A 25,898-nucleotide genomic window follows, 5' to 3' on the forward strand; every position below is an offset into this window, starting at 1 on the left:
TGATCAACTTAGAATTCTTAGAGCTAGTCTTGTTATCAATGCCATCATCACTGAGCATGTCCCTTCTCACGTGTATCAAAATTCACATTGAACAGTAGGTTATGAGTTGTGAGTGAGGATTTACTTTTGCAACCGTTTCTTTTGTGTCTTTGTGTATCAACCAAGTCAACACACACACACACACACACACACACACACACACACACACAGGAACTATAGAACAATACCCTTGAGCATAGAGTGGTCTTGGATCTCAGAGGAGCTAAGACATCTTGCCTAGCAAGGTGCTGTTGGAAGGTCCCAGATGTAGACAAGACAAGATTGGCTTGGCCAGGCCATTTCCTGTTGCCTCAGACAATGCATGAGAACTTTCTGGCATAGTGAGCACTCTTACCAAGTGACTGTCTTGCCACCTCAGTATCAACATATTAGGATGTACAATATAAATGATCTTATTGTAGATTGTCCATCAGGTCTGACTTCACCTCCATTTCACCGTAGGCTGGTGTACTGCTGTTAGTGGGGACTAAGTCAGCAGAGAAGCACCTGGTTGGTGGCAAACAATACAATATTGAGTAGGGACTGGTTATTCAACCACCTCTCAGTCAAAGCCTGTGACATCTGGTTCTCCTACTCTTAAAAGTTAAAGTTGAGGAAAATAGAAGACATTATTTCCGATATATCCCTTGACAATTTAAAATTACATTTATATGTCCTATGTATGTATATGGGTGCACACACCGGAGCATTTGTGGCCTAGCCTGAGAAGCTGAGAAACCCCAGGACTAAGGATTCTCATGGTGGAGGAGAACTGACTTCTGAACCTGTAATTCCTGTCCTGACTTCTGTCCTCCAAGCTCCACAGGTGTCTTCCTGGGGTTTAAATTCAGGCAATCAGGCTTGAGGGCAAGACTGCTTCCTGCTAAGCCATTTTGTTGGCCCTTCCATATGTCCCTCATTACCTGCTGTATTAAAATGGCTAAGCCTCCTAGGCAATTGTGGGCAATTTTCACTCCTTGCAACGTTTGTACCTGAGGCGGCTAACTGCTTTCAGAAAGGAAGCTAAATGGGGGCTGCTAGAAGCTTTTCTCAGCCCCCAGATGGCAGTGCTGCCGAGATAAGGGTAGAAAGAGGGAGCTTTTTGTAAGGTGTTTGGAAGGACTGTTGGGAGTGAACACCTCTCTTCCAAAAGAATTGCATTCAAACATCTGCCTTCCTGCTCCACCCCCTCAGAGTGCGTACAAGCCTCAGGGTTACCCGGATCCTGATTCAAAGGTCGCCATTCAGTGACCTTCAGACCTCTGATTGATTTGGGAGCCTCCAGCCCTCTGGCCCACTCGCCTCTCCTGGGACATCCTGGGCAGCCACTCCAGACTCAGGGACGCCAGGAGCCTCTTTTCCTTAATCCCTCCAGCTGCCAGCGGGAGGCCCCAGCAAGGGCCAGGAAGAAGGCTCATTTCCCTGACCCCAGCAGAAGGGGAGGGGGAGCGGAGTCCTTGGGCCTGCCACCCAAGAACTATATTTCTATACCAAGAGGGTTTAGGGAATGCTGCTGTCTGGCTAGGGAAGAAAAGAAAAATAAATTTCAATACTGTTAAAGGAAAAAAAAAACACACTGAATTGTTAGAGACGGACTGTGTAAGAAAAATTTTATTGAGGACTGTCTCGATAGATATAAGGACCTTGACAGTGTTTTTTCGTCTTCATCTTCTTAAATTACATTAGGTTATTTATTTTGCAGGAAGGGGGATGTGCACTTGTGGAGATCAAAAGACAACTTGCAGGAGTCAGCCCTCTCCTTCCCGTGACGGAAAGAATGCCCAGTATCAGGGACCAAATTCAAGTCATCATGCTTGGCCACCATCACCCTTACCCAGCTGAGCCATGTCACCAGCCTTGGGTTTTCCTATGAAGATTAAGGGGTGAAGATACAGTCTAATTCCAAACACAGTGTGGGCAAGCTGTTGTCTATCGGCAAGAATCAGGATCAGGTCCATGGGAAGGAAAGGTTCCCATGGAAACATAAGGATGAGCTGAATTCTCTCCACTCTGACCCAGCAGTCTTGCTGGACACAGGGCAGGGAGTTGAGACGTCACTGGGTAGGATAAGGAAGGTGATCAGATATGTCAGGTGTGGGGGTAGTAGGTTCTTGCTAATAAAAGATTTTGCACGGAAGTCCATGGACCAGCCCAGAGGTTTCTGGAACTCCATGAAAGTGTGATAAAACCTGGAATGTTTGGCAATATCCTGCAAAGGGAAGGTGTGGACCCTGGTCATATTTTTATATTCATGTACATATTGATAGCTGAGGGTGTGGGTTCTGCTCCCATGCTCTTCTGGAGAAGTGAGTCTCAAAAACGTGCCTCCTGCAGCAGCAGAAAGGTGGAAATAAAGCCAAGCCCTACCGCTCCTCCCGCCGATGGCCCTCAGCATTCCTTAAAGGCGTTGGGTTCATGCTACCTCTGACAGTCCCATCTCAGGAAGAAAGAACACAAAAACTCCTTAGTCCCTGCTCCACTGCAAAACTCCCTGCAGGCATCAACAGTGTCAGCTCATCCCTTGAGTGCCATATTATGGGATGGCAGGTGACTCCTCTCCTGAAAACCTCATCCCTCCCTTCCTGCTGTTCAATGGCAGAATCCTGAGGCACACGGCCCAGGTATGGTCAGGTGTAAACTCTAAATCTAACCTTGTTACACACTAGCAGTGGAGTTCTCAGTCACTGAACAAATGCTCTGCAGGCCTGTGGTCAGGCACGGCTTATACGCAGGGATCAGGGAAGACACAGAGTCATGCCCCTGCCTCCTGGGGGTGGGTGGTCATGTAGTCCCAGCACTCTGGGGACTGAGTTAAGAGGACTGTGAGTTCCAGGCCAGCATGGGTGACTTGGTGAGACCCTATCCCAGTGCCCACACATCACCATAGAAGAGTCAGGCTCTTTACCCGGAAGTGATAGAGTAAGGAACCAGATACTGGCAATCAAGGCAAGGAAATTTAAAAAGTGAATAGGGATCTGAGGCTGGAGCACAGTTGGTAGAGCACTCACCTAGCATGCACAAGGCCCTGGGTTCAATCCTCAGTACTGCAAAAAAAATAAAATTAAAAAGAAAATGAATGGAGTTAGGTGATACCATGCTCACACACGTGCCAATGAAAACATATAGAAGACGTGGGAAAACAGACAATATAGACAAACAGAATCAGGTCAATCTTAAAACTTCTATGACCAGAGGATGGGATGATTGACAGACTGCAAAGGCAGTTTAGGGGAGCAGTGAGATTAGGTTCTGCTTACATGATGGAAGGAGAGAAACACATCCCAAAGGTGTCCTCCACACGGGTTCCACGGCAAGCTCCAGTGTGTGCCATACACATACACACATACATGATGAATGAAATAAACAGCATTCTAAATTGGCAATCTATAAAATGAGGGGCAGTACCTCATAAAGCACTGCAGTTTAAATATATAAGGAAACTCCAAGAACTCAACAATTTGAAGGTGAAAAGTCTTGTGGAAGAAGAGACGGCTTGGCAGTGAAGACACTGACTTCTCTTCCAGAGGACTGGAGATCGGTCCCCAGCACCCAAGTGGTGGTTTACAACCACCAGCAACCCTGGTTCTAGGGCACCTATCACCCTCTTCCGTTCTCCATGGGCACCAGGCACATATGTGGTACACAGACACAGATGCAACCAGAACACTCACAATAAATCTTTAAAAACAGGGGCTGGGGATTTAGCTCAGTGGTAGAGCGCTTACCTAGGAAGCGCAAGGCCCTGGGTTCGGTCCCCAGCTCCGAAAAAAAGAGCCAAAAAAAAAAAAATCTTTAAAAACAACCTGGTTTTATTTCTCAAAAACGGAAAAGAGATTCAATTACTGTTTCTCCAAAGATATAGAATGGCCAACAAAACCATGCAAAGGCATCTGACGCCATTAATCCTTACAAAATTGCAATCTGAGACAACCATGCAGTATCGCCAATGGGTGAGGATGGCTGCAGGGCCAGTGAGATGGGTCAGATGGTACAGGAGCTTGCTACCAAGCCTGAGGACCTAAGTTCAATCCCTGGGACGTACATGGTAGAAGGGAAGAAGCAACTCCTGAAAGTTGTCCTCTCATTTCTATACGTGGGCCAAGACACACATGTAGCCACACACACACACACACACACACACACACACACACACACACACACACACAATAATAAATAAATGAGTTAAAAGAAAAGAAGCAGAAGAGGAGGAGGAAGAGGAAAGAGAGGAAGAAGAGGAGGAGGAAGAAGAAGAGGAGGAGGAGGAAAATGAAGAGGAGGAGGAGGAAGATGAGGAGGAGGAGGAAGAGGAAGAGGAAGAGGAAGAGGAGGAGGAAGAGGAGGAGGAGGAAGAGGAAGAGGTGGCAGCTGCTAGAGGAACACCTGGAACTACCATCCTTATTTCTACATCCACAGATTTGACTGCCAAAAACAACTGGAACCACATAGCATTTGTCATTTTGGTGTCTGCTCCTTTCCTACCTAGCTTAATGTCCTAGACTTTTACACATAGAGCATGTATCAGAATTTTCTCCCTTTTTGTGACTGAATAGTCTCCCACTATTCAGTCATGGCATGCCACATTTCGTTTATTTGTTCATGTATTGATAAACACTTGGGTCTCTTCTGCCCCTAGATTGGCATACACAATGTTTGTATGAATGCAAGCATGAGAACATTTTCAAGATCTGGATTTCATTTTTTTGGGGTCTATGTCCAGAGTGGAACTGCTGGATATGCACAACCAAGAACTTGTTTTTGCAAATGGCTATTGCCCAAGCATAGTGCCTGGAATTCTGGAAACTTTGAACTCTGCTTACAAACCAGTCCTTGGAAGATTCCTCTGCTAAGACTCTGTGCAGACTGTCTCCTTCAAGATACAATCTCTGTGTCTGTATATAGGGGCAGGAGAGCTGAGGGTGCCCTTGTGTGTATATGTACATAGAAGCCAAAGGGCAAACTCAGATGTTATTCTCAGTCACTATTCACCTTAAAAGGTAAGAGAGAACAAAACACAGGGTCTCTCACTGGCCTGGAACTCAACAAATAGGTTAGGTTACCTAGCCAAAGATCCCTACTGCTCCATTTCACCAGCACTGGGGTTACAAGTGTGCAGTACCCGCCTTGGCTTTTGTTGGTCTGTTTGTTTGTTTGTTATTAACATGTTACTGGGGATTGAACTCATGCTCTCATGATTCTGAAGCAAGCACTTTGATTGAGACAGGAACTCTTACGATATCCACTCCATCAGGGCTTAGGAAGATGAAATAAACTGATGTCAGGGAACCGGAAACAGGGGAGGTTGATGGCCTACTAGATGGTCAGGCGAATGCTGAGGTCTTCAGCCTAATGGGCACTGGCCAGTTTCGAGCGAGGAGGTGATGCCCTCCAATTTTCCTCTTGAGAAGATCCCTGTGGCTGCAAATGCTGAGTTGATCAGAGGCCACGTGGGTCGGGGAGTGAGGGAGACACGGGGTGACCAGGAACACAGGTACAGCCATGGAGATATGGAGATGAAGGGGCATGGGAGAGACCTGTACAGGAAACAGCTGAGTTACTGTGTAGGACGTAGGGCTGATGGCAGGATGGGAAGGTGCGACATGAAACACCGTCTTCTGGACATGGCATGCAATCATGGACACACAGCAGATGTGGCTACCTGCACAAACAAAAAAGCAAAGTCATGAAAGTTGGAGGGGACTTGGAAAGAAAAAGAAGAGGAGGAGGAGGAAGAGGAGAAAAGGAGAAAGAGGAAAAAGGTACAGGAAAAGGAAGATGAGGAGGAGGAAGAGGAGGGAGAGGAGGAGGAAGAGGAGGAAAAGAGGAAGAGTGGGAGGAGGAGAAGAGGAAGAGGGAGGAGGAGGAAGAAGAGGGGGAGAGGAGAAAGGTGTAGAAAGAGGAAGAGGAGAAGAAAGGAGAAGGAAGAGGAAGTAGAGGAGGGGATAGAGGAGGGTGTCATTAGGGGTGGGAGAGACATAAGAGAAGATAATGGGTGACATGGGATTGTCAAAAATGTAAAGACTTGGGACTGGCAAGATGACTCGTCCATTCAAGTGCTTGCCATTGAAAGTATGAGGACTACAGTTGGGATCCTCAGAAACCCATGTGAACGCTGGGTGGCCCAGGGAGCCTGCCTGTAATTCCAGCCTCCGAAGGTGGAGGGAGACTGGGAACCCCAGAGCAAGCTGGCTAGAAAGTCTAGCTATACAAGTGAGTTCTGGCTTTGATTAAGAGACTCTGTCTAAACTCAGGCCTCCGTGCATGTCTGTGTATGTGCACTCACACATATGCAAACATGTGCGCATACACACACATGCACACCACACACACATGAAAAAAAGGTTAAAATTGTATGAACAAAAACATAGATTTCTGATGGAATTATTAGAGCCTCCCCATTTCCCACCTCTTGTACCCAGTGGCTGACTGACAGCCTTTGCTGCTGGAGCAAACGGAGACCATGTTTAGATGGAAATAGTTGGCAGTGGCTGGGCAAGTTTATCCCAGAGCTAGAGGAGGGTGAGGCGAGTTTTCTCCATGTGCTGAGCCAGCAGATGTGTCCTTGGATCTGATGACAGCTATGGGGGTGGAGAGAGCTAGAGGCAGAGCTGAGGTAACCCAGCCCAGACTTAAGCTTCCACAGTTGCTCTGGCTTTAGGCGCCTACATCATCTGGGGTGTCCTACCCCACCCCCTCCAGTCCTCTCTTTTAAAGAATTTTCTTTAAAGTCTTTTCACAATAAAAGGAGCGTGTGCTCTTTGTAGCTGTGTTGGAAATCACGGAGGGAGGGGGCAGGTATCAAAGAAGAAAGAAAGAAAAAAGAAGTATCCACAAGCAGGTAAACTGGGGCTTTTCATTCATTCTTTCCCATGAAGATCTATTCATAAAAAATGAAAATTCAAGGATACTATGTTTTTCACCAGTTCTCAAGTGAATGACTGGAAACACGGAGAATTTTGTTTTAACTATAGGGTCACAGAAAGGAAGTACAAATCACACTATCTTAATGCAGTTTTCGTATTCCATATGTTTTTACTGTTCCCATCCTCCAACCCCATAAGTTACCTTACCAGCATGGCTTCTACTCTGATCAGACATTATTTAGAGACACCATCTCTAGAATTGCATATCATAGATATTAAAACATATTTACTGGTCAACTATTATTAAATATTTAGCCAGGATATTGTCATTGCTATTGTTTTTGTTTGATTTGGCTTGGTTTTTTGAGTCAGGGTTTTTTTCTGTAGCCTTGGCTGTCCTGGAACTTGCTATTTAGACTTGGCTGACCTAGAGAAATCCTCCTGCCTCTGCCTCCTGAGTGCTGGGATTAAAGGCATGTGCCACCACAGCTCAGCTACTTAGCCTATTGTTTTTGTTCAATGTAAAGAGAACTGGAGGGGTTGGGGATTTAGCTCAGTGGTAGAGCGCTTGCCTAGCAAGCGCAAGGCCCTGGGTTCGGTCCCCAGCTCCAAAAAAAAAAAAAAAAAAAAAAAAAAAAAAAAAAAAAGAGAGAGAACTGGAGAATCCTTTTTCCATTTATAACATTTTATTATATTATTTATTTCTTATGAAGGGGCACAGTGCATATATGGAGTTCAAAAGACAACTTTTGGGAGTCAATTCCTTCATTCTGCCCACCACATATGTCCTGGGGATTGGATTCAGGTCCTCAGGCTTGGCAGCAAATGCTGAGCTACTCACTGGCCCTTGAATGAAAATATTTTTATAAAATTGTTTTGTGGTGTTTTGTTTCCTTTCTCATGGACAATCACTAAGATAGAAAATATTTAATCAATGGGAATGAATAGTTGAAGATTTTTTAAAAAGATTAAGATAATCACCTCTATCATCAGACAATATGCAGACAACTATTTTTATATATGTATGTGTGCACGCACACACGTATTTGTATGTATGTGTGTCCACATGTGTGTGTAGAGACAGAGGTCAGCCTGGGATAAGATTTCTCAGGGGCCATGCATCTCACTTTGCTTTTTTAAGACAGGGTTTCCTCACATTTACCTGGAACTCACTAGTCTGGCTAGGGTGGCTGACCAGGGAGCCCCTGGGAGTCTGCTGTTTCCATGAACTCAGAACTGATGTTATGAGCTTCCACCACTGTCCTGTCCCTCATCTTTATGTGATATTGGGGATTAAACTCGGGTCCACATGCTTCCAAGGTAAGCATTTTACCCACTGAATAGTTATCCAAGCCTGGGTGACTATTGGTTTTGTTTGTTTGTTTTCTTTGGGGGGGTGTTTGTTTTTTTTTAAACAAACACGTCTTGCTTATTTATTTATATTCTAGCTTAGTTTGGTTTCTATTGTGATAAGGGCACAGCCAGGGACTGAGTTTATCTCAGTTTATAGATTAGAGTTCAATTAGAAGAGAAGGCAAGGGAGGAACACAAGGCCAGAAAACCCTTGAGTCAGGAACTGAATCAGAAGTCACGAAGGAACACAGCTCCTGTGTTTGCTCCTGTGCCTGCTTTGTTATTTAACCAAGGGTCATCTGCCCAGGGATGGCACCATTTACAGTGGGCTGGGCCCTTCTGCATCAAACATCAAATCAAGAAAATGCCTTCACAGACTTGCCTACAAGCCAATCTGATGTGACATTCTCTCAACTGGTGTTCTTCTTCCTCAAGGATGACTTACTCAAAGATGACTCTAGCTTCTGTCGAGTAGACAAACAAACGGAAGCCATACTGACCTGTACAGTTTATTTGTGTATCTTAGAAACAGGTTCTCATGCAACCCAGACTGGTCTTGAGTTTTCTACACATAGGTGAGGATAACTTGAACGTCTGATCCTCCTGCCTTAGCCCCCTTAGTTCTAGGATCACAGGGGCACACTATACACCAGCTTTGTGCAGTGCTTCAGGCTGAACCCAGGGCCTTGTGCATGCTGGGTAAGAACTCTGCCAAACTCAGCCCTGGGATAACTCTTTCAAGGCTTAAAATTATTTTTGCTCTGTCTGTCTGTCTATCTATCTATTTATCTATCTATCTATCTATCTATCTATCTATCTATCTATCTATCTATTGCCTATCTATCTATTATCTATCATCTATCTCTCTAATCCATCATCATCTATCAATCTATTATCTATTCATCTGTTATCTATTTATCTCCCATCTATCCATCCTGTCATCTATCTACCACTTATCATCTTTGTATCTATAATTTAACATCCAGCGATTATCTTGCCAGCTATTTATCAATCTACCATCCATCTATCTCTTCATCACCTACTAGTCACCATCAATCTATATATCTATCACTGCGTAGCTATCACCTATTATCTAGCTATTAATATTCCGGACCTTATCTTATTAGAAACTGTATGATGTTAGAAATTGTAATATCAAAAAGAGTTTGCTGTCATGGATAGCCCCTGTCCTAAGGGTCCCCTCCCAATTTATATATTTCTTTCCCCCACACCTGACTTTATCCCTCTTTATCTAATTTAGATTCCGTGGTCCATTCTGACAATCATTCTCCCTTGATGGCTAACACATTAATCATAAAGTATGTGTCTTAGAAAAGTCCAAGCCCTGTGGTGGTGATACAAGTCTTTAACTCCAGCACGTGGGAGGCCGACATCAGTGGATCTCTGTGAGTTTGAGGTAAGCATGGTCTACCGAGATAGCTCCAGGACAGCCAAGGCTACACAAAGAAACCCTGTTTCTGGGTTTGGGGTGCAGGATGAGGGGTGGGGGGGTGGCGGGTGGGAAGGTCATAGCCAGGCACAACGGCACGTAATTTTACATAGCAAGTTCTAGGGCAGCCAGGGCTACATAATGAGACTCTTTCTCAGAAAATTTTTTTAATGTTAATTTATCATTTCACAGTTCCATGGAAGGCCAGGAAAGCTCCAGGACTGGATTCTCTTTTACAGGCCTGGGAAGAAGAATCAACAGGTCTATCTCTTTGCCATTTCTGACTTCGGGAGTGACCCACCTCAGTGATCCTCACCTCCTATTGAAGAAGGGACTGCAGTGAGGAACCCAGACTTCCTGCCAACATCAGCATCTAATTACTAGCTCTATGGTGAGCGATCTGGGATGTGGCTCTTCCCACCATACTCAAGACTATAGGCAAAAGCCGGAGGAGGGGGAGGCTAAACTCTTTACAGACCTAAGGAACTCTGATCCAAAATTATCTAGCCAGATCATTACTGACTTCCTGAACTACAAAAGTGACATGAATGCCAAGTGTAGTGGCACTTGCCTTTAAACCCAGCCTTCAAGAGGCAGAGGCAGGTGGATCTCTGGGAGTTCAAGGCCAGCCAGGTCTATATATCCTATTCTAGACCAACCAAGGATGCAGAGTGAGATCCTGCTTCAAAAAAGAATTATTGGTGTGTGTGTGTGTGTGTGTGTGTGTGTATACATTTAAAAGACATATGTAAGAACTAATAAAAATTGTGTTTAAGAGGAAGTGGCAGGAGGTAATAGGGCTAATTATTTTAAGCCACTAGGGTTTTGTTGTCATTATTGTTTCTTACATTTCAAAATTGTTTTATTATTTTTAATATTTGTGTGTGTGTAGGGGGTTGATTGTATGAATACAGGTGCATGAAGAGGTTCGAGCCCACTGACGTTGAAATTACACGGGGTTGTGAGACACTGATATGGTTGTTAGGAACTGAACTCAGATCTTTTAGAGGAACAGAACACTCTCTTAACTACGGAACCATTTCTGTGTGTGCGCACGCGCATGCACATACATGCCTGAGGAGTTGGATACTGGACTGAGGAGTTGGATACCCTAGCAACTGGAGTTACAGATGGTTATGAACTACACAGTGTGGGTGCTAGGAACTAGACCTAGGTACTCTGCAAGAAAACTATGTGCCTTTAGCCACTGAGTGATCGCTTCAGCCCCAGGGATTTTCTGGGTTTGGTCCACTGAGATGGGAAGTCACATCCTGAATGTGGAAGGCACCGTTGCCTGGGCTGTGTCTGGGATGAATGAAAAAGGGGGAGTAAGCTGAGCACAGACAAGTACAGGATAATTCATGCTCTCTGCTCTTGACTGGAGATATGAAGTGATGCTTCACATTCCTACCTCCTCGCCCTCCCAAAATGATGGGCTGTGACCTGTTAGTTTTTCAAGAAGACAAGTTCTCACTATGTAGCTTTGGCTGTCCTGGAACTCACTGCGTACACCAGGCTGGCCTCAAACTCACAGAGATCTACCTGCCTCTGCCTCTCAAGTGCTGAGATTAAAGGTGTGCACCACTGTCCTTGGCTTAGACTGTAACTGAAACTGTGAATCAAATAAACCGCTTCTCCTTTAAGTTACTCTTGTTAGTGTACTTTATCACGCAATGGGAAAGGAAACCAAGACAACATTCATGATCAGTCATCTCTCTATAGCCACTGGCTGGGTACCAAGCCATTCATACATAAAAGCCCTTTTCAGGGAACTTTTATCTCCAAACCTTCACATAGTGCATTTACGTTGTCGGAGCATGGTGAGATGACTAATCGCTTGCCAAATTCATACACTGAATTCCTCATCCACTCAGAATGTGACTATAGTTAGAACTAGGGTCTCTTAGAAAAACGGAGTTCAGGGTGAATGCTAAGCTACTATGACTAACATCCTTATAAGAAGAAAAGAGTGTGACTCAGTCACACGCAGAGGAGCATATGATCTGACAAGGGGATAGGCACCTGAAAGTCATGAGAAAACTGCGAAAGAACCAACTGATTGAGGGGGGAGAGTAGAGATTAACAAAGAAGGCTCTATCAGGTAGGAACATTGCAAGAACCAGAAGACCAGGACATGGGCTCTGAGATAGTGTTTTCTGTACTATGACAGGGAAACTTTACCCGTGAACGCTCAACAATATTGTTGCCTGAACAAGACCAGCATAGGTACCACTAGTTGACATGACAATGATAGGGGGAACTTCACAAGGCCCCACCTCTATAAGCAGAGCTACAGACAATTAATGAGTACAGAGACATGGAGAATCCCCTGACAGATCATCCACTCCCAAGCAGTCAGCCCTGAACACGTACACATATGAGCAACACTAAAAGACTTAACAGGAGGGCTGTGTGTGTGTGTGTGTGTGTGTGTGTGTGTGTGTGTGTGCCAAACAATGAAATAAGAGGCCATGCATTTGATTGGGACTGGGAAGAAGGCTCAGGAGGAACTGGATGTGGGAAGGGGGAGGGGTGGAAATGTAAATTCAGTTCTCACTCCTCAAAACTCCCAAAACACTTTCAAAAGAAAGAAATTAACATACAAAAGGCCCTGACAGTGGAAAAGGGGGGAAAGCCGCAGCTTCACCTGGGCTTCATGCAAACAAGCTCTGAAAAGCCTGAATTAAAGGAACCCAGTGGGGTGGGTCGTATGTTAATGACCCATAAAAAGTCATTGCAGACCTCACTGCTTCCCTTGTCTCCATTCTTGCCCTCTGGGAACCAAGCCACCAGGCAGGCTTGACTCACTTCTCCCCTCCCCTTGACCTCTCTCCTAAAAAGCTCTCCTCTTCCCAGTAATGACCCACCTGTCTCAATACCTCATTATAAACAGGCACCTGGAACACCTGGAAACCTTAGCATCTGCCTTCTAGACTCACATCAACACCTGGATCTTGGAAATTGTAGCCTCTAGAAAAACGATTTCTGCTGCTTAAGTCACTACATCTGCTAGCACCCTGCACTGGTGACTCAAACCAATGAATCCAGCTAGCTATCTGAAATACAAAAAGACAATACTCGATTTATTTCTTCCCTCAAGAGAGAGCTAGGCTAATCAGGAGTCTCTCTGAAGCGTGGTACTGTTCTGTGGAGGGTCTGGGGGCAGCAGAGGACAGGTGCTGTCCAGCTTTCAAAGACAGAACAGGATTGACATTAACGTCATCTGCAGAAGTGTGGTCTCTGGAGTGAGACCCCGCTGGATTGGTTGGCATGCAGAGGCGTGTTTATCAGACTGAGTCCATCTTTGATGGGCCCGGCTCTCCAAAGCAAAGCAATTGTTTGGCTTGCAGAAGCGTGTCCACTGAGGCGAGCCGTCATTGATCAGCTGAACGGAGTTGTATCTGATTCTGATAGCTATTTCCTTCCCTGGCTATGAACCAATACAGCTTTGCCTTAGCTCACAGGAACTTTCTTACTCTTGACATACTGTTTTTCAGGTAACTGTGGCCCTAATACATTGTCAGTAGACTGAGACAAGTGTGGTGAATTACTTATTTAAATATATACTAATGGCCTACAGTTGACATTCCACACATGTGGGAATGATCACTATTTCACCATGTGTGTCTTGATGGGAAGTTTGCATGAGGATAGGTCAAGGATGTGCAAATGACCAATTTTAACTTTTACTTATTTTTAATTTTAAGATTATGTTCAGTTATTTATTGTGTGCATGTGTACATACATACATAATATACATACACATACATACATACACATACATACATATGAATGAACAGATCTGTAAGGATGAGCTCATACAGGTAAATCTGGAGCCATCAATCCTTCACAGCCTACAATAACGGGTAGTTTTCTAAGGAACACTAGAGCCCTTCAGTTTGGAGTTAAACATACTTCTGGCCCAGAAGACTCTGATGTGACCTGGAAGTGACTTGACAGATTCTCTCAAAACTCAAAACCAAAGTCAAACCAAACCAAACCAAACCAAACCAAACCAAACCAACCAACCCAAACAAACAAAAGCAAAGGAAAAAAAAAGTAGAAGAAAGAAAATAAAAGGCAGGGATAGGCAAAGTGACTGACTAGTTCTGGTAAGTTTGGTGATCCATGGAGAGAAAGACAGTGTGTGTGACAACATGGCGGTGACTGTTGACCTTGACGAGAGGGCTTTCAATGGAGTGGCAGCAGGTAGACCTGACCATAGCCAAGCAAAGAGAAAATGTGAGGTTAGGGGTGCATGTACAGCTATGGTGGTGACAATGCAGCCAGCTCTTCAGAGGTGATGTCAGAAGTTGACACAGAGCTATGACCATCAACACACAGAGATCCAGGAAGGAAGTGAGGAGACCCTCAGAGGTTGAGCTGGCTACTTAGACTTCGTTCTGATGGAGGTGCACAGCCATACAGGGCTTTGGGCAAAAGGCAGTAATTATAGCTGGACATTCTTTATGATCACTGTGTATGTGAGTGTATGTGTATATGTATGTGTTCATGTGTGAGTTTACATGTATTTATGTACGTGTATATGTGTGCACATATGTATGAGTATGTGTGTAGGTTTGTGTATGTGAGTGTATACGTATATATGTATGCACACATATCTGTGTCTATATCTACATGAATATATGTATATGTGTCTGTGTGTACATGTACGTACATGTATGTAATATGTCTACATGTGTATATTGATGTGTATATGTCTATGTGAGTGCATGTATATGTATGTACTCTATATACATGTATGCATGTATGTCTATATCTATGTGTATGTATATGTATATATGAATGTATATATATATGTAATATGTGTATATTAATGTGTATATGTCTATGTGAGTGTGTATGTATGTGAGAACATGTGTTTGTGTGTGTATTTGAGTATGTGTGCTTGTATATTGTGTGTGTGTGTGTGTGTGTGTGTATGATGGCCAGGCTATGCTGTGATAGACAGGGAGAACATATAGGAAATAAAATGACATCAGATGCCTCGGGAGACATATTGGCCACAAGGGCATGGTGATGAGGACAGACACAGACTTAACATGAGAAGTTGGTGGTCAGCCTTCTTAGGCAAATATGGAGATGTGGGGGTAGAGCCCTAAATGGGACTACTCTATCAACCTCCTCCTGCAAAGGTCAAGGGAACATCTCTGAGAAGAAGAGGTGGAAAGAATGTTAAGAGCCAGAAGGCGGAGAGGAATGTGAAGTGCTGTCTTCTGGACGTGGCATGGCTGTTGCACTTGTGAACTCACAGCCGCTGTGGATACCTGCACAAGATCTGACCAACACCAAACCACTCAGAATTCCCACACAGAGGGAGAGGATATTCCCAAGACCCCAGCCCTCACTGAGAACCTCCTGGCAGTAGGTGGCTGCTTCGAAAGGGACAGTCGATTCTCCTTGAGGGTGCAGTATTGCTCAGTGTCTACTCCCAACCCATAAGAACATGGGTAGTAATAACTGAACTCAGTGTATGAATTTTTTAAAAAGGACATGAGGGTAGGAGGGAGATTTGTGTGTGTGTGACAAGAGGACATCTAGGGAGAGTGGGAGCTGGAAGTAGAAGATGGATGTGATCAAGATCTGCTGTATACACATATGAAATGGTCAAAGAATAGACACAAGTACATTAATACAATTTAAAATGAAATGAAAGAAATGTGGAGATGTGGGGGAGGAATCTTAAGGCTGAGGTACATGATCCCGAAGCAGAGGTCCCAAACAGTCCAGTCCACATGGAACTGCATCTACAAGAGCCTTCCAGCCAACATCCTCACCTCAGCCTGGTTCCTTTACTTCCGAGCTAAATGCCAGGTTGGGACTGAGACATGTCTCTCTTGCTACCTACTATGCAGGGCTGGGCTTGTGGAGGGGAGGGGAAGATAGTTCTGCTTCGAAGAGCTGCCCACAGTAGTTTCTTAAGTATTCCAGAGATGCAAAGTTTCCAATCAGCAAGAGACCACCCCTGTTACTGATTTTCCTTGTTCTTACCAAATCGTTTGCCCATTTCGGGAAGCTGAGAGTCTCATGTCATGTTGTAACACGAAGGCTATCCATCTTACGGTGGTCAGCAGAGAAAACGGTCCCAAGTCAGACCCACTGAACTAGATTCCAAACTATACCCCAAGCAACATAAATATTTTCACTGGCATGCTGAGATGACTCAGTGGGGGAAGGAGCCTGCCACCAAGCCAGATGACTAGAGTTTAATCCCCCGAAGCCACAGGGTAGAAGAAGAAAGCCAACTCCTACGCACTGTCCTCTGACCTCCATGCACAGGCCATGGCATGCAAGCCCTCCCCATACCATGCACACAATAAATGAAAATGTAACTAATTTTTGAAAGAAATAAACTCAAGTTAATTTTTTTCAACATTCACTACTATGACCTTATATCTATCTGTATCAAAGTACAAATATGCAAACACACACACAAATACACAGTGGTAGTCATTTGTTTGTTTGTCTGTTTTAAGTGTTTCATGAGCCAATAAGAATGTAGCTCACAGAAGTATTCAGGTAGAACCATTTTTTTTTTTTTGGTTCTTTTTTTTGGAGCTGGGGACCGAACCCAGGGCCTTGCGCTTCCAAGGCAAGCACTCTACCACTGAGCTAAATCCCCAACCCCCAGGTAGAACCATTTTTAAGTCAAATGTCCTTCTGTGCTTCAAAAACCCTCATTTCTCCTGAGGTGTTGTGACAAACTGGGCTTACATGTAAAGCACCTCTGAGACCTTTGTAGGATATAATGTAGATTTTTATTTCAGAAAGGTCATGGGGAATGGATTAAGGGTACAAATGCCAGAGGATAGGACACATGGCAGGAGTCCAAGCTGAGGGTGTGGTGGCCTTCACCATATTGGAAACAGTGAGGTGAGGGATGAGGAACAAATTATTTTAGGAGACAGCACCAGGGAGCCTGGTGACAGACGGGACATACCAGGTGTGTCAGGGACAACGTCCATGTTCCTGCCCTGGGTCCCTAAGATGAACTATGATTAAGAATGTGTGGATATTGGGGGGAGGGGGATTTTTGCCCGGAAACCGGGAAAGGGAATAACACTCGAAATGTATATAAGAAATACTCAAGTTAATAAAAAAAAAAAAAAGAATGTGTGGATATTAAGTCCTCTGCAAGAGCAAAATCAGAGTCTGATGGCCACTTCAATTCTGGAAGGAGGTAAAATGTCCCCTTTCCATCAGGAAAGACATTAAGTTTGGAAAGTAGATTTTTGTTTTTGTTTTTCTTTTTATTTGTCCTTTGTGGGACTCCATAGAAGTTCTAAATGTTTCAAAAGTCAGGGGAAGGGTTGGGGAGATGGCTTGGATGGTCTTGCTTTACATGAGGACCTGTTGTATGCATCCACATACAACAGTCAGCTATGGTGACAAAGCTGTACTGGATCTCAGAACTAGAGACAGAGGTGGAAAGATCCCCGAGGTTCATGGGCCAGCTAGTCTAATTGAAGGAGTGAAGTCCAGACTCGATGAGAGACCCTGTCTCAAGGTAAAAGAAGACTCCTGATGTCGATTTCTGGTTGACACACATTTGGGGGTTGGAGGGGCTGGGCCGGCATGAAAAGTAGTAACATAAGCCGAGGTAAGAGGATCACAGGTGCCGCTACCCACTGGGCTGCCTTGCCAGCACCAGCTTGATAGTTTTACTTAGGGGGAAGAGTGAGGAGATTGATTGTGTTTGTACCAGAAATTAAGATATCAGATTCATCCTCCAGGAGCCAGTGGAAATAATACTTAGGAGGTCAGAAGAGAGTGGGTTTCAAGGTGGGTTCAGAAGCCACATGGGCAGTTTGCACATGCCTTTAATCCCAGTACTCTGGAAGCAGAGCCAGGCAGAACTCTTCAGTTAGAAGCTAGCCTGGTCTACAGAGTGAGTTCTGGGATAGCCAGGGCTACACAAAGAAACCCTGTCTCAAAAAAAGCAGAGAGAGAGAGAGAAAGAGAGAGAGAGAGAGAGAGAGAGAGAGAGAGAGAGAGAGAGAACACGAGAACATCACGTGGGAGACTCTGGTTCCCTTTCCTGAAAGGGATCCAATATAAAAAAACAATTTTGATAACCTCAGCACTAAGGTTTTAACACCCAGTTGGGAGGATGAGCTTCAATTCATAAAACCTTGTAAGGATCACTGAAGGAGGTAGCTTGCTAGAAGAATGCTTGACCAGCATGCAGGAGGTCCTAGGTTCAATTCCCAGTAACAGGCAAATAAGTAAAAAAATAAAGCCTTACACAACCAGAAAAACTTGTCTAAGATCCTCAGACAAAGATGCGACCCTGATCAGTTTACTATTTCACAATTCCCTCCTCTAAGTCTTGTCCAAAAGACAATTTCTTAAGAACACAAACGGCCCAGACAGGTGATGTAGCTGACATGGAGTGAGAAGGAAAGTCCATAGAGCAAAGACTAACACAACAAGAAAGGAGACTTTGACTCCTGCCGTGAATTTATAATGTGACCACTGTAGTTATCTACCTGCCCCTTAGAAAAGAATAGACTGGGGTTGGGGATTTAGCTCAGTGGTAGAGCGCTTGCCTAGGAAGCGCAAGGGCCTGGATTCGGTCCCCAGCTCCGGAAAAAAAAAAAAGAACCAAAAAAAAAAAAAATAGACAATTTGTGAATGTCGTGGTGAGCCCAGAAAAGCGAGAACGATTCGTAACAAAGCATTGTGCTAATTGTTCTATCCGTGTTTCTGATAAGGCAAGGAATTGGCAAACTATGACCCATGGGTCAAAACGGGTTCATAGCCTGTTCTTACACAGCCCATGGGCCATGACTTGCTTGTTTGTGTGTTTGTTTTTGAGATAGGGTCTCTGAGCTATACAGAGTGGGCATGGCTTAAGAATGGAGTAACCAGGGGCTAGAGATGGCTCAGTGGTTAAGAGCACTTTGTTCTCCCGGAGGACCTGGGTTCAGTTCCCAACACCCGCAGGGCAGCTCACAACTATCTGCAACTCTAGTTCCAGGGGATTCAATACCTTCTGGCCTCTGAAGCCACTGCATACCTGTGTTATACACACGGACAGGCAAATAGTCACGTTCATAAACCAGAACTCAATCTCAATGCATTAAAAAAAAAAATCTTTAAAATGGAGGATCAAGTCAAATTTGAGCCATTTTCTTCTTGGGAAAGATGGCTTTTGTCACATGACCCAGAAGGAAAGGAAGGAGTCTGGGCAGAATACTGCAATAACAGAAATTGTGTGTACGTGTGTGTATGGCGGGGGAGCCGGAGGGGGACGGGGAAGGAGACAGAGACGGAGACAGGGATATGTGTGTGGGAGTGTAGTCATGTGCCCATTGTCTTTGTAGAGGCTGGAGAACAACTTTTGTTCTGGTTCTATCCATTCTACCTCATTTCTGAGGCAGATCCTTTCTTTTTTTCCCCGACTGTGCTGCATGCTGCATACTTAATGTTAGCTGTCCAGCAAGCTTCCAGGAGATTCTTTTATCTCTGCTCTTCGTCTTGTCAAAAGGAATACTAGGATTATATAGATGTGCATCAGCACATACTTTTTTTTTTTTTTTAATGCATTCTGAGATTGAGTTCTGGTCATCAGACTTGAATGGCCAGGGCCTTTTATCTCCAGAGCCATCTTACTAGGCCCAGCCAGATCATATTTATGACTATTAATTACACTCACTATATGTCTGGGATTTTCATTTACTTCAGTCACTAAATTTTCTCTTTATTAAAGCCAAATTGAAGTTAAAAGTCTTGCTTGAGATCTCAGGTCATTTATGGATTTTCCTCACCACCACCCCCAGCTCCCCGACCCCCCCCCCAACAAAAAATTCTATGAGACAGATGGTAAATATATTTTCCCCCCACTGGTACGCTCTCCTTGCTTAAAACCATGCATGATGTTGCAAACATCGCTCAGTGTGTGTGTTTCTATTCTCCATTTGGTATCGGTCTCACCGCAGCCCCAACAGGCTCATTTCCATGCAATACAGTGTTTGGCTTCATCTGAACTCATTTCTACATGCCCCAGAACCTAGCAAATATTCCATAGCATAAATATTTTAAATATTACATAGCTCCTGTACCATAAGAAATAAGAGACTAAATGCCACATCTGCTTTAAAAACAATTGCATCCTATGGACCCAGCATGGCCTAGCATCCAAAACCCCACTCCCTAATCCCCATTCAACAAAGATAGACTAAACGGATTGATAAATGGTAAGCTTGAGTGAAGTTAACACCATTGCGGTTGGTAGAGGCTTCTGAAATGAGAATCGTGACTTTATGGGGTCTACAAAGAGTAGCCAACTTTCTCGAGTTCTGGAGAGAGCAGCACAATTCTTGCATAAGCTAACGGGGAGTTAGTCTGGGATTCAGGGAGCCCTCCCTTCCCCCCACCTATTTAGGTTGTCTCCAATTGTTCTGGTTTAGCCCCTTTCAAGAGCTGTTAGCTGTTGTTAGCCGCAGAGTCAGGTTCACTCTATTACCATGGAAACTGCAGCTGGAGTGGGGAAGGAAGGCTGAGGAATGGGCAGGGATTGAAATTTTCCAGCTCTTGAGACAGGCTGGGAGGAGGTGAAAGGGTGGGGGAGGACTCTGACCAGCATACAATCATCAGGGCCTCAATTAAATTTAACATTCAATGTTTAATGAATGTATGAGACCAGAAATTAATCATGCTACTGCATGGGAGCTCTCAATTAAGGTGACATAAATAAGAGCTGGAAAGATGGCGGGCGGTTTAGAGAGCACACTGCAGCTTCCTATTCTTGCAGAGGACCCAGCTTGGATTCCAGGCATCCATCCACATTGGGCAGATCAAAACTATCTGATCAGACCTCTCTGGCCTCTGAGGAACACGTACATTCATGTGAACATTCTGTCTGTCTGTCTGTCTGTCTCTCTCTCTCTCATCTGTCTCTCTTTCTCTGTCTCTCTCTCTCTTTCTCTGTCTCTCTGTCTCTATCTCTCTTTCACACACAAACATACAATTAAAAGATAAAAAATTTTAAAACAGGATAAATACCCCACGGCCCAAGTTTATAAATTGCTGAGGTTTTTGTTTTTCTCATTTTCTGTTTGTTTGTTGTTGGTCAGGCAACAACAGTTGCTGAGCTCCCTCATAACTGTGTGATTATTTGGAGGTGCATGTTTATACATTCCCTTGCAATACGGTTTTCTTTCCTCCTCCAGTTCCTTTTTTTAAAGCATAAAAGCCATCTTCTCTCTCAGACTTAACAGTGGCATTGGGTTGCCAGACAAAATAAAGGACAGCAAGTATATCCAAATTAGACATCATTCGTGTGTGTGTGTGTGTGTGTGTGTGTGTGTGTGTGTAAAATTGTTTATTTAAAATTCAGATTTAGCTGGGCTGTTCGGTGTTTCTTTTGTAGTTTGCTAAATCTGGAAGCCGTAGCTCTCACACTACTGCTTTGTAGATCGCCTCATATCCTCCGGTATAACAGAGGCCATCATTCCACTGCCCATCCTCTTCAGAGGAATTGGTGGGTAGCCTATAGCAGTGGGTATGTGCAAGCCTGACTTGGAAATAGATAGGAAAGCTGGGGCTAGATGCATGCACAGGGTGCCGAGCCTGGAGCAGAGTAACTGAGTAACTTCAGCTCATAGACTTCCAAGCAGGGAGATGTCTCAGGTGGCTGCCCTCAGCAGCCCATTGGGAGGCAAGGATTCAGTGGATGCACAGCCCAGATTCCCTAAGGGTTAAGAGATCCTAGAACCAAAGAGTAAAGAACAGTAAAAGCCCAGGGCCTTCTCCTACCATACCCCCACCCACGTACCTTTGCGCTACAGCTGCTGTGTTCTCGGAACATGGCGTTCCTCATTAGCATCAACCAGAGGAGGAGAAAACCAGCAAGAGGCTTAGCAAGGGGTCTGAGGATTCTTTGCCAAGGTAACTGACCTTTAGAGCTTTACCGAGATTTGATTCACGGAAGTCAAAACTGCACCAAGCATATAACTCAGTGTTGTTGTTTTAAGGAAATTTATAAAGTGGTACTTCCTTGCTCTCGATCTTTCTCCGGATCAGCTGCGGGCCATCACCAGCATTTTCTTTCAGAACACCTGCACCCTCCCCTCACCGGGGAAAAAAAAATCCCCTTTCTACCAACCCGTTTGTGTGGGTCGTGGCTCCCAGCTCCAGGGACGCAACCATTAGTATGTCTTTAGTTTTTCCATTCCCAACGTCTCATAAAAATGTAATCTTCCCTATTTGTCATCCCTTCTTTTAACTAATCAGCCCTTGACGTTTATCAAAGTTACAGGTTAATCGAGAGTTTGGTATCCCTCTTAAATGGTTTTAGAAGTTCAGAACTGCACCGCTGGAGATTCAGGTGAGTTGTGGAGAATACTGAGTGCGACTGGAAAGAAAAAACGTCTGGCCACCCCCACCCCATCCTTAAGTTTGGCTTCTTGGGCCAGTTTCTCTTTACCCTCGATTGAACATGGTTGTTATTTTTAATTTACTGATGAGAATACTCTGGAGGATGCTCACTCCATTCTCTACCTGGCTTGGCTTTAGATCCAGGCTCTCTCCCTTGCTAGTAAAGCAATCTGTGTCTTAGTTCTCAGGGAACACGGCTTTCTGGATTAAATGAGTTATTGAAGAGAAAGTGATTGCACAGATTCAGCCATCTGGCTGAAAACATTTGCTCTCTGTTTCCTGTGGGAATTTTTTTTTTACTTCTATCTACGTATCCATCCACCTGCCTACCTCTTCATGAACTTACAAATGAAAAACAAAACCAAAAGGCTGGATGTGATGGAAAATGCTCTTTGTCTCGGCACTTGGGAGCAAAGGGCTTTCTAGAAAGCTCTCTTATTAGTTTGAGACCAGCTTGGTCTACACAGAGACTTCCAGGCCAGCCAGGGCTATACAGGGAGACCCTGTCTCAAAAACAAACAAACAAAAGCAAAAGGTAAAACCCTCACCAAGGCTCCATGGCTTCAAAAGGGCGATTTTAACTGTATAGAAGTCTACTGAGATATACAAAGTTTGGAATGGAGCAAGCATTTGAGTGGTTATTATTAATCTAGCCGTAGGATAGTTTTACTTATGAGTTCATTATCTCTGTTCTTAGAAGGGAGTCTTTAAACATATTACCTTTTGGTTAGCGTTTGTGTGTGCGTGTATGTGGGTACATGCATACCAGGATGTGTAAATAGAGGCGGGGACAACTTTCAGGTGCTGCTTTCTTCTTCCACCATGTGGGGAACTCAGGTTATTAGGCTTGGCAGCAAATTCTCTTACCCACTGAGCTGTCCTAGGTAGGCAAGCGTGACCCTTACTTAACGTTCTCCATTTTTGCTGTGCTGGAATCACACGCCTGCACTATTATGGTTTTATGTAGTGCTGAGGCTTTGAACATGCTAGGCAAACATTTTACCAACAGATCTACATGCCCAGCTAGGATCCTGTGTTTGGGAAGGAAAAGAATGGTGGTATTAAATTTTGTTAATAAGCCCATTTTTTTTTTGAACAGTCCAGGTCAATTTGTAACACAAAATTATTTGCTCACTTGCAGTTGATGGAAATTTAATCCTCCCTCCTCCAAGATTATTTTCATAATTTTAGTACTTAATATTTTTTTCCAATACTGGCTGTTCAACTCTGGAAATGAGGCGTTTGCTTGATACATGCAGATTTATTTGATTATAATCGAATGCTATAGCGTTAAGAGGGCACATAGTCGGTGGAGGTAGACACATGGGTTAGCGTCCCAACTTCTCCCCTTTTTCGTAGCCTTTGGAGGCTTGTGCCTCATCCACAGAAGTGGGTAACAATGGCAGGCTACCTTCCCCTGGCTGTCAGGGGGATTAGCTGGAAATGTCTGACAGAGCACAGCACCTGGCAGCAGAGAGGACGTTGCGCAACCGTCAGCTGTTGTTATTTTCATTATGCTGAGTTCCTTCCAATTAAAATCACTCGGGGATCGTAAACCGCTGTGAACCAGTTAATTAAAACGAACTGGGAAGAACTCCACTGGTTTCTAGGCCTTGGCACGCTTTGTGGGACGGATGAATTATCTGTTCCTTGAAAGTTGGAAGGAAGTTTCTGCTCCTGCTAAAGTCACCATTTCGAGTCATGCCTTTTCCTCCCTTTTGAGGGGAGGGGTGGGGAGCTACTTATTAAAAAACTCCCCTGACATTTAAATTAGAGTTTTAAATTTTAATCCTAAGAATGGGGTCAGCCAGCTCTTTCTGTAAAAAAACAGAATGGCAAAATTTCAGGCTTTGTGGCACATACAGTGCCTTCTTTCTTAAGAATTATTTTAAAATTCTGTGTGTGTGTGTGTGTGTGTGTGTGTGTGTGTGTGTGTGTGTGTGTGTGTGTGTGTGTGTGTGCATGCATGTAGACCAAGTACCGGTGACTACAAAGGGTAAGAGTTGATGTTAGACTCCTGGAACCCGAAGCCACCAGGTGGATTTGAGCTGATGTGTGGTTGCTGGGAATTGAACCCAGGTTTTCTGGAAGTGCAGCCAGCGCTCTTAATCACAAAGCCACCTCGACAGCCTTACAGTCTGGACTCTAATGGCGGGCAATTACTTAACCATTGAGCCATGTGAATTTGGACCCACTGCCCAAGCCTCTCCGTCCTTGTCCACCTCTGTAAAATGGGGTTCACTACTGATAACCTACTGTAGACTGGTGTTGTGGGGGTTTGGTAGGCGCACAGCTATCAAGTACTTAGAAGCATGCCTGCCGTTTATCAGTTACTGGCTTTTTTACTTCAAAATAAGGTACGTTCAGGGTTTCAAGTACCCGTGCCATGTTGTAAAGACCTCCCTCTCCTTTTGCTGCTTTTAGGATGTATAATGCATGTGAATTATTCCTCGGGAGGCGGAGGAAGTTGTCTATAAACTGACAAGGGCTTGGAGCCCATTTTGATGAAGGCATTCCTTTGACATTGCCAAGTTCTCAGAATCTACCTTTCCAGAATGATACATTTCATTATGGCTTTCAAATTTAATAGCCTAGAAATGTACCCAGTGGTTATTGAAGAGTTCAGGCATCTGGCAGATTTGGAATTCATTCCGAGACCTGCCATCCACTCTAACTTGTAACCTGGAGGGGGATTAAAAAAAAAAAAAAAGAGTAAAAGACAGTAACCTTTCAAGGCTCACCTCTCTTCTATAAAAGCTGGATAGAAAGAACAGTTATGTCATAGAGTTCTTGCAATAATTAAATATACCGTGTGTAAAGAGTCTGGGGGGGCTTATACATTATAAAATTTTAATAAGTGATAGTTATTATATTTACTATCCTCCAGGGCATTTACTCAGGAAGACCCATTTAAGATTAAAAGCCATTTGCTGGGTTCTTAAATGAACAGTGTTCTCCTCTTACTGTAGGTCTGAAGTGTCTACCTGTGGGGCCAGAAAGATGGCTCAGCGGTTATGACTGTTTGTTACTCTTGCAGGAAACCAGAGTTTGGTTACCTGCGTTCAGTACCCAAGCAGCAGCTCACAACTGCCTGTAATTCCAGCCCCAGAACAACTCACTCTCTCTCTCTCTCTCTCTCTCTCTCTCTCTCTCTAAAATTTTATATATATATATATATATGTATATATATATATCTGTCTGTCTCTGTCTCTCTGCCTCTCTCTCTCTCTTTCACACACACACACACACACACACACACACACACACACACACACAGTCTTTTTCACTTTTTTCTTCTTTTTTTAAGATATGCCTAATTGTAGTATAAGAATTAATTGGCCCCTGAAGATGGCCTCCATGCGTCTGTTAGTCATGCTTTCTCAAGGGTGGGCATTTCTGATGCTCGGGGTGTGGGAATGTTTGCGGAGCACAGTAAGCAATAGAGACTGATCTAGATTTGAATCTTGTCTTTCTCAACTTATTAGGTTCTGAACTTGAGTAAGTAATATCCTCCATGAGTTGCAGACTTCTTATCTTTAAAACAAGCCTACTGACTTCCGTTTCAATAAGGCTGCTGGGTGGATGAATGTAGCCATACACATATTTTTAATATCAGCTTTATCAAGCCATGATTCACATACCTAAAATTCACCCATTGCAACTGTACGATTTGGTAGCACCAAGTATCCGCCAAGAGTCACCCAGCTACTACTGTAATCAATCTAAAGAAACTCTGACCTATGATCCCTGTTTTCCCTAGCCTTAGGCCACCATTACATTTACTTTAAAAATTC

At 44.1% G+C, this 25,898-nt stretch overlaps 1 protein-coding gene, 1 long non-coding RNA gene and 1 other non-coding gene across 7 annotated transcripts in view; 1 reads left to right on the forward strand and 2 right to left on the reverse strand.

The window, feature by feature from the left end:
- Usp29 (ubiquitin specific peptidase 29) overlaps positions 1 to 25,898 on the reverse strand; it is a 223,445-nt gene that overhangs the window by 181,574 nt on the left and 15,973 nt on the right. The window lies entirely within an intron of this gene.
- On the reverse strand, positions 56 to 189 carry LOC120100463 (small nucleolar RNA SNORA40). Its single transcript, XR_015656028.1, has one exon. It is a non-coding gene; the product is annotated as a small nucleolar RNA SNORA40 (small nucleolar RNA).
- The window catches only part of LOC148007211 (uncharacterized), a 4,654-nt gene continuing 528 nt past the window's right edge, over positions 21,773 to 25,898 (forward strand). Inside the window, exons 1-2 of the long non-coding RNA XR_015646280.1 lie at positions 21,773 to 21,878; positions 21,980 to 22,054. This is a non-coding gene — a long non-coding RNA (uncharacterized LOC148007211). The remainder of the gene's footprint in view (positions 21,879 to 21,979; positions 22,055 to 25,898) is intronic.

This window comes from Rattus norvegicus, chromosome 1 (genome assembly GCF_021556685.1).
Source record: "Rattus norvegicus strain SHRSP/BbbUtx chromosome 1, alternate assembly SHRSP_T2T, whole genome shotgun sequence".
Classification (NCBI taxonomy): domain Eukaryota; kingdom Metazoa; phylum Chordata; class Mammalia; order Rodentia; family Muridae; genus Rattus; species Rattus norvegicus.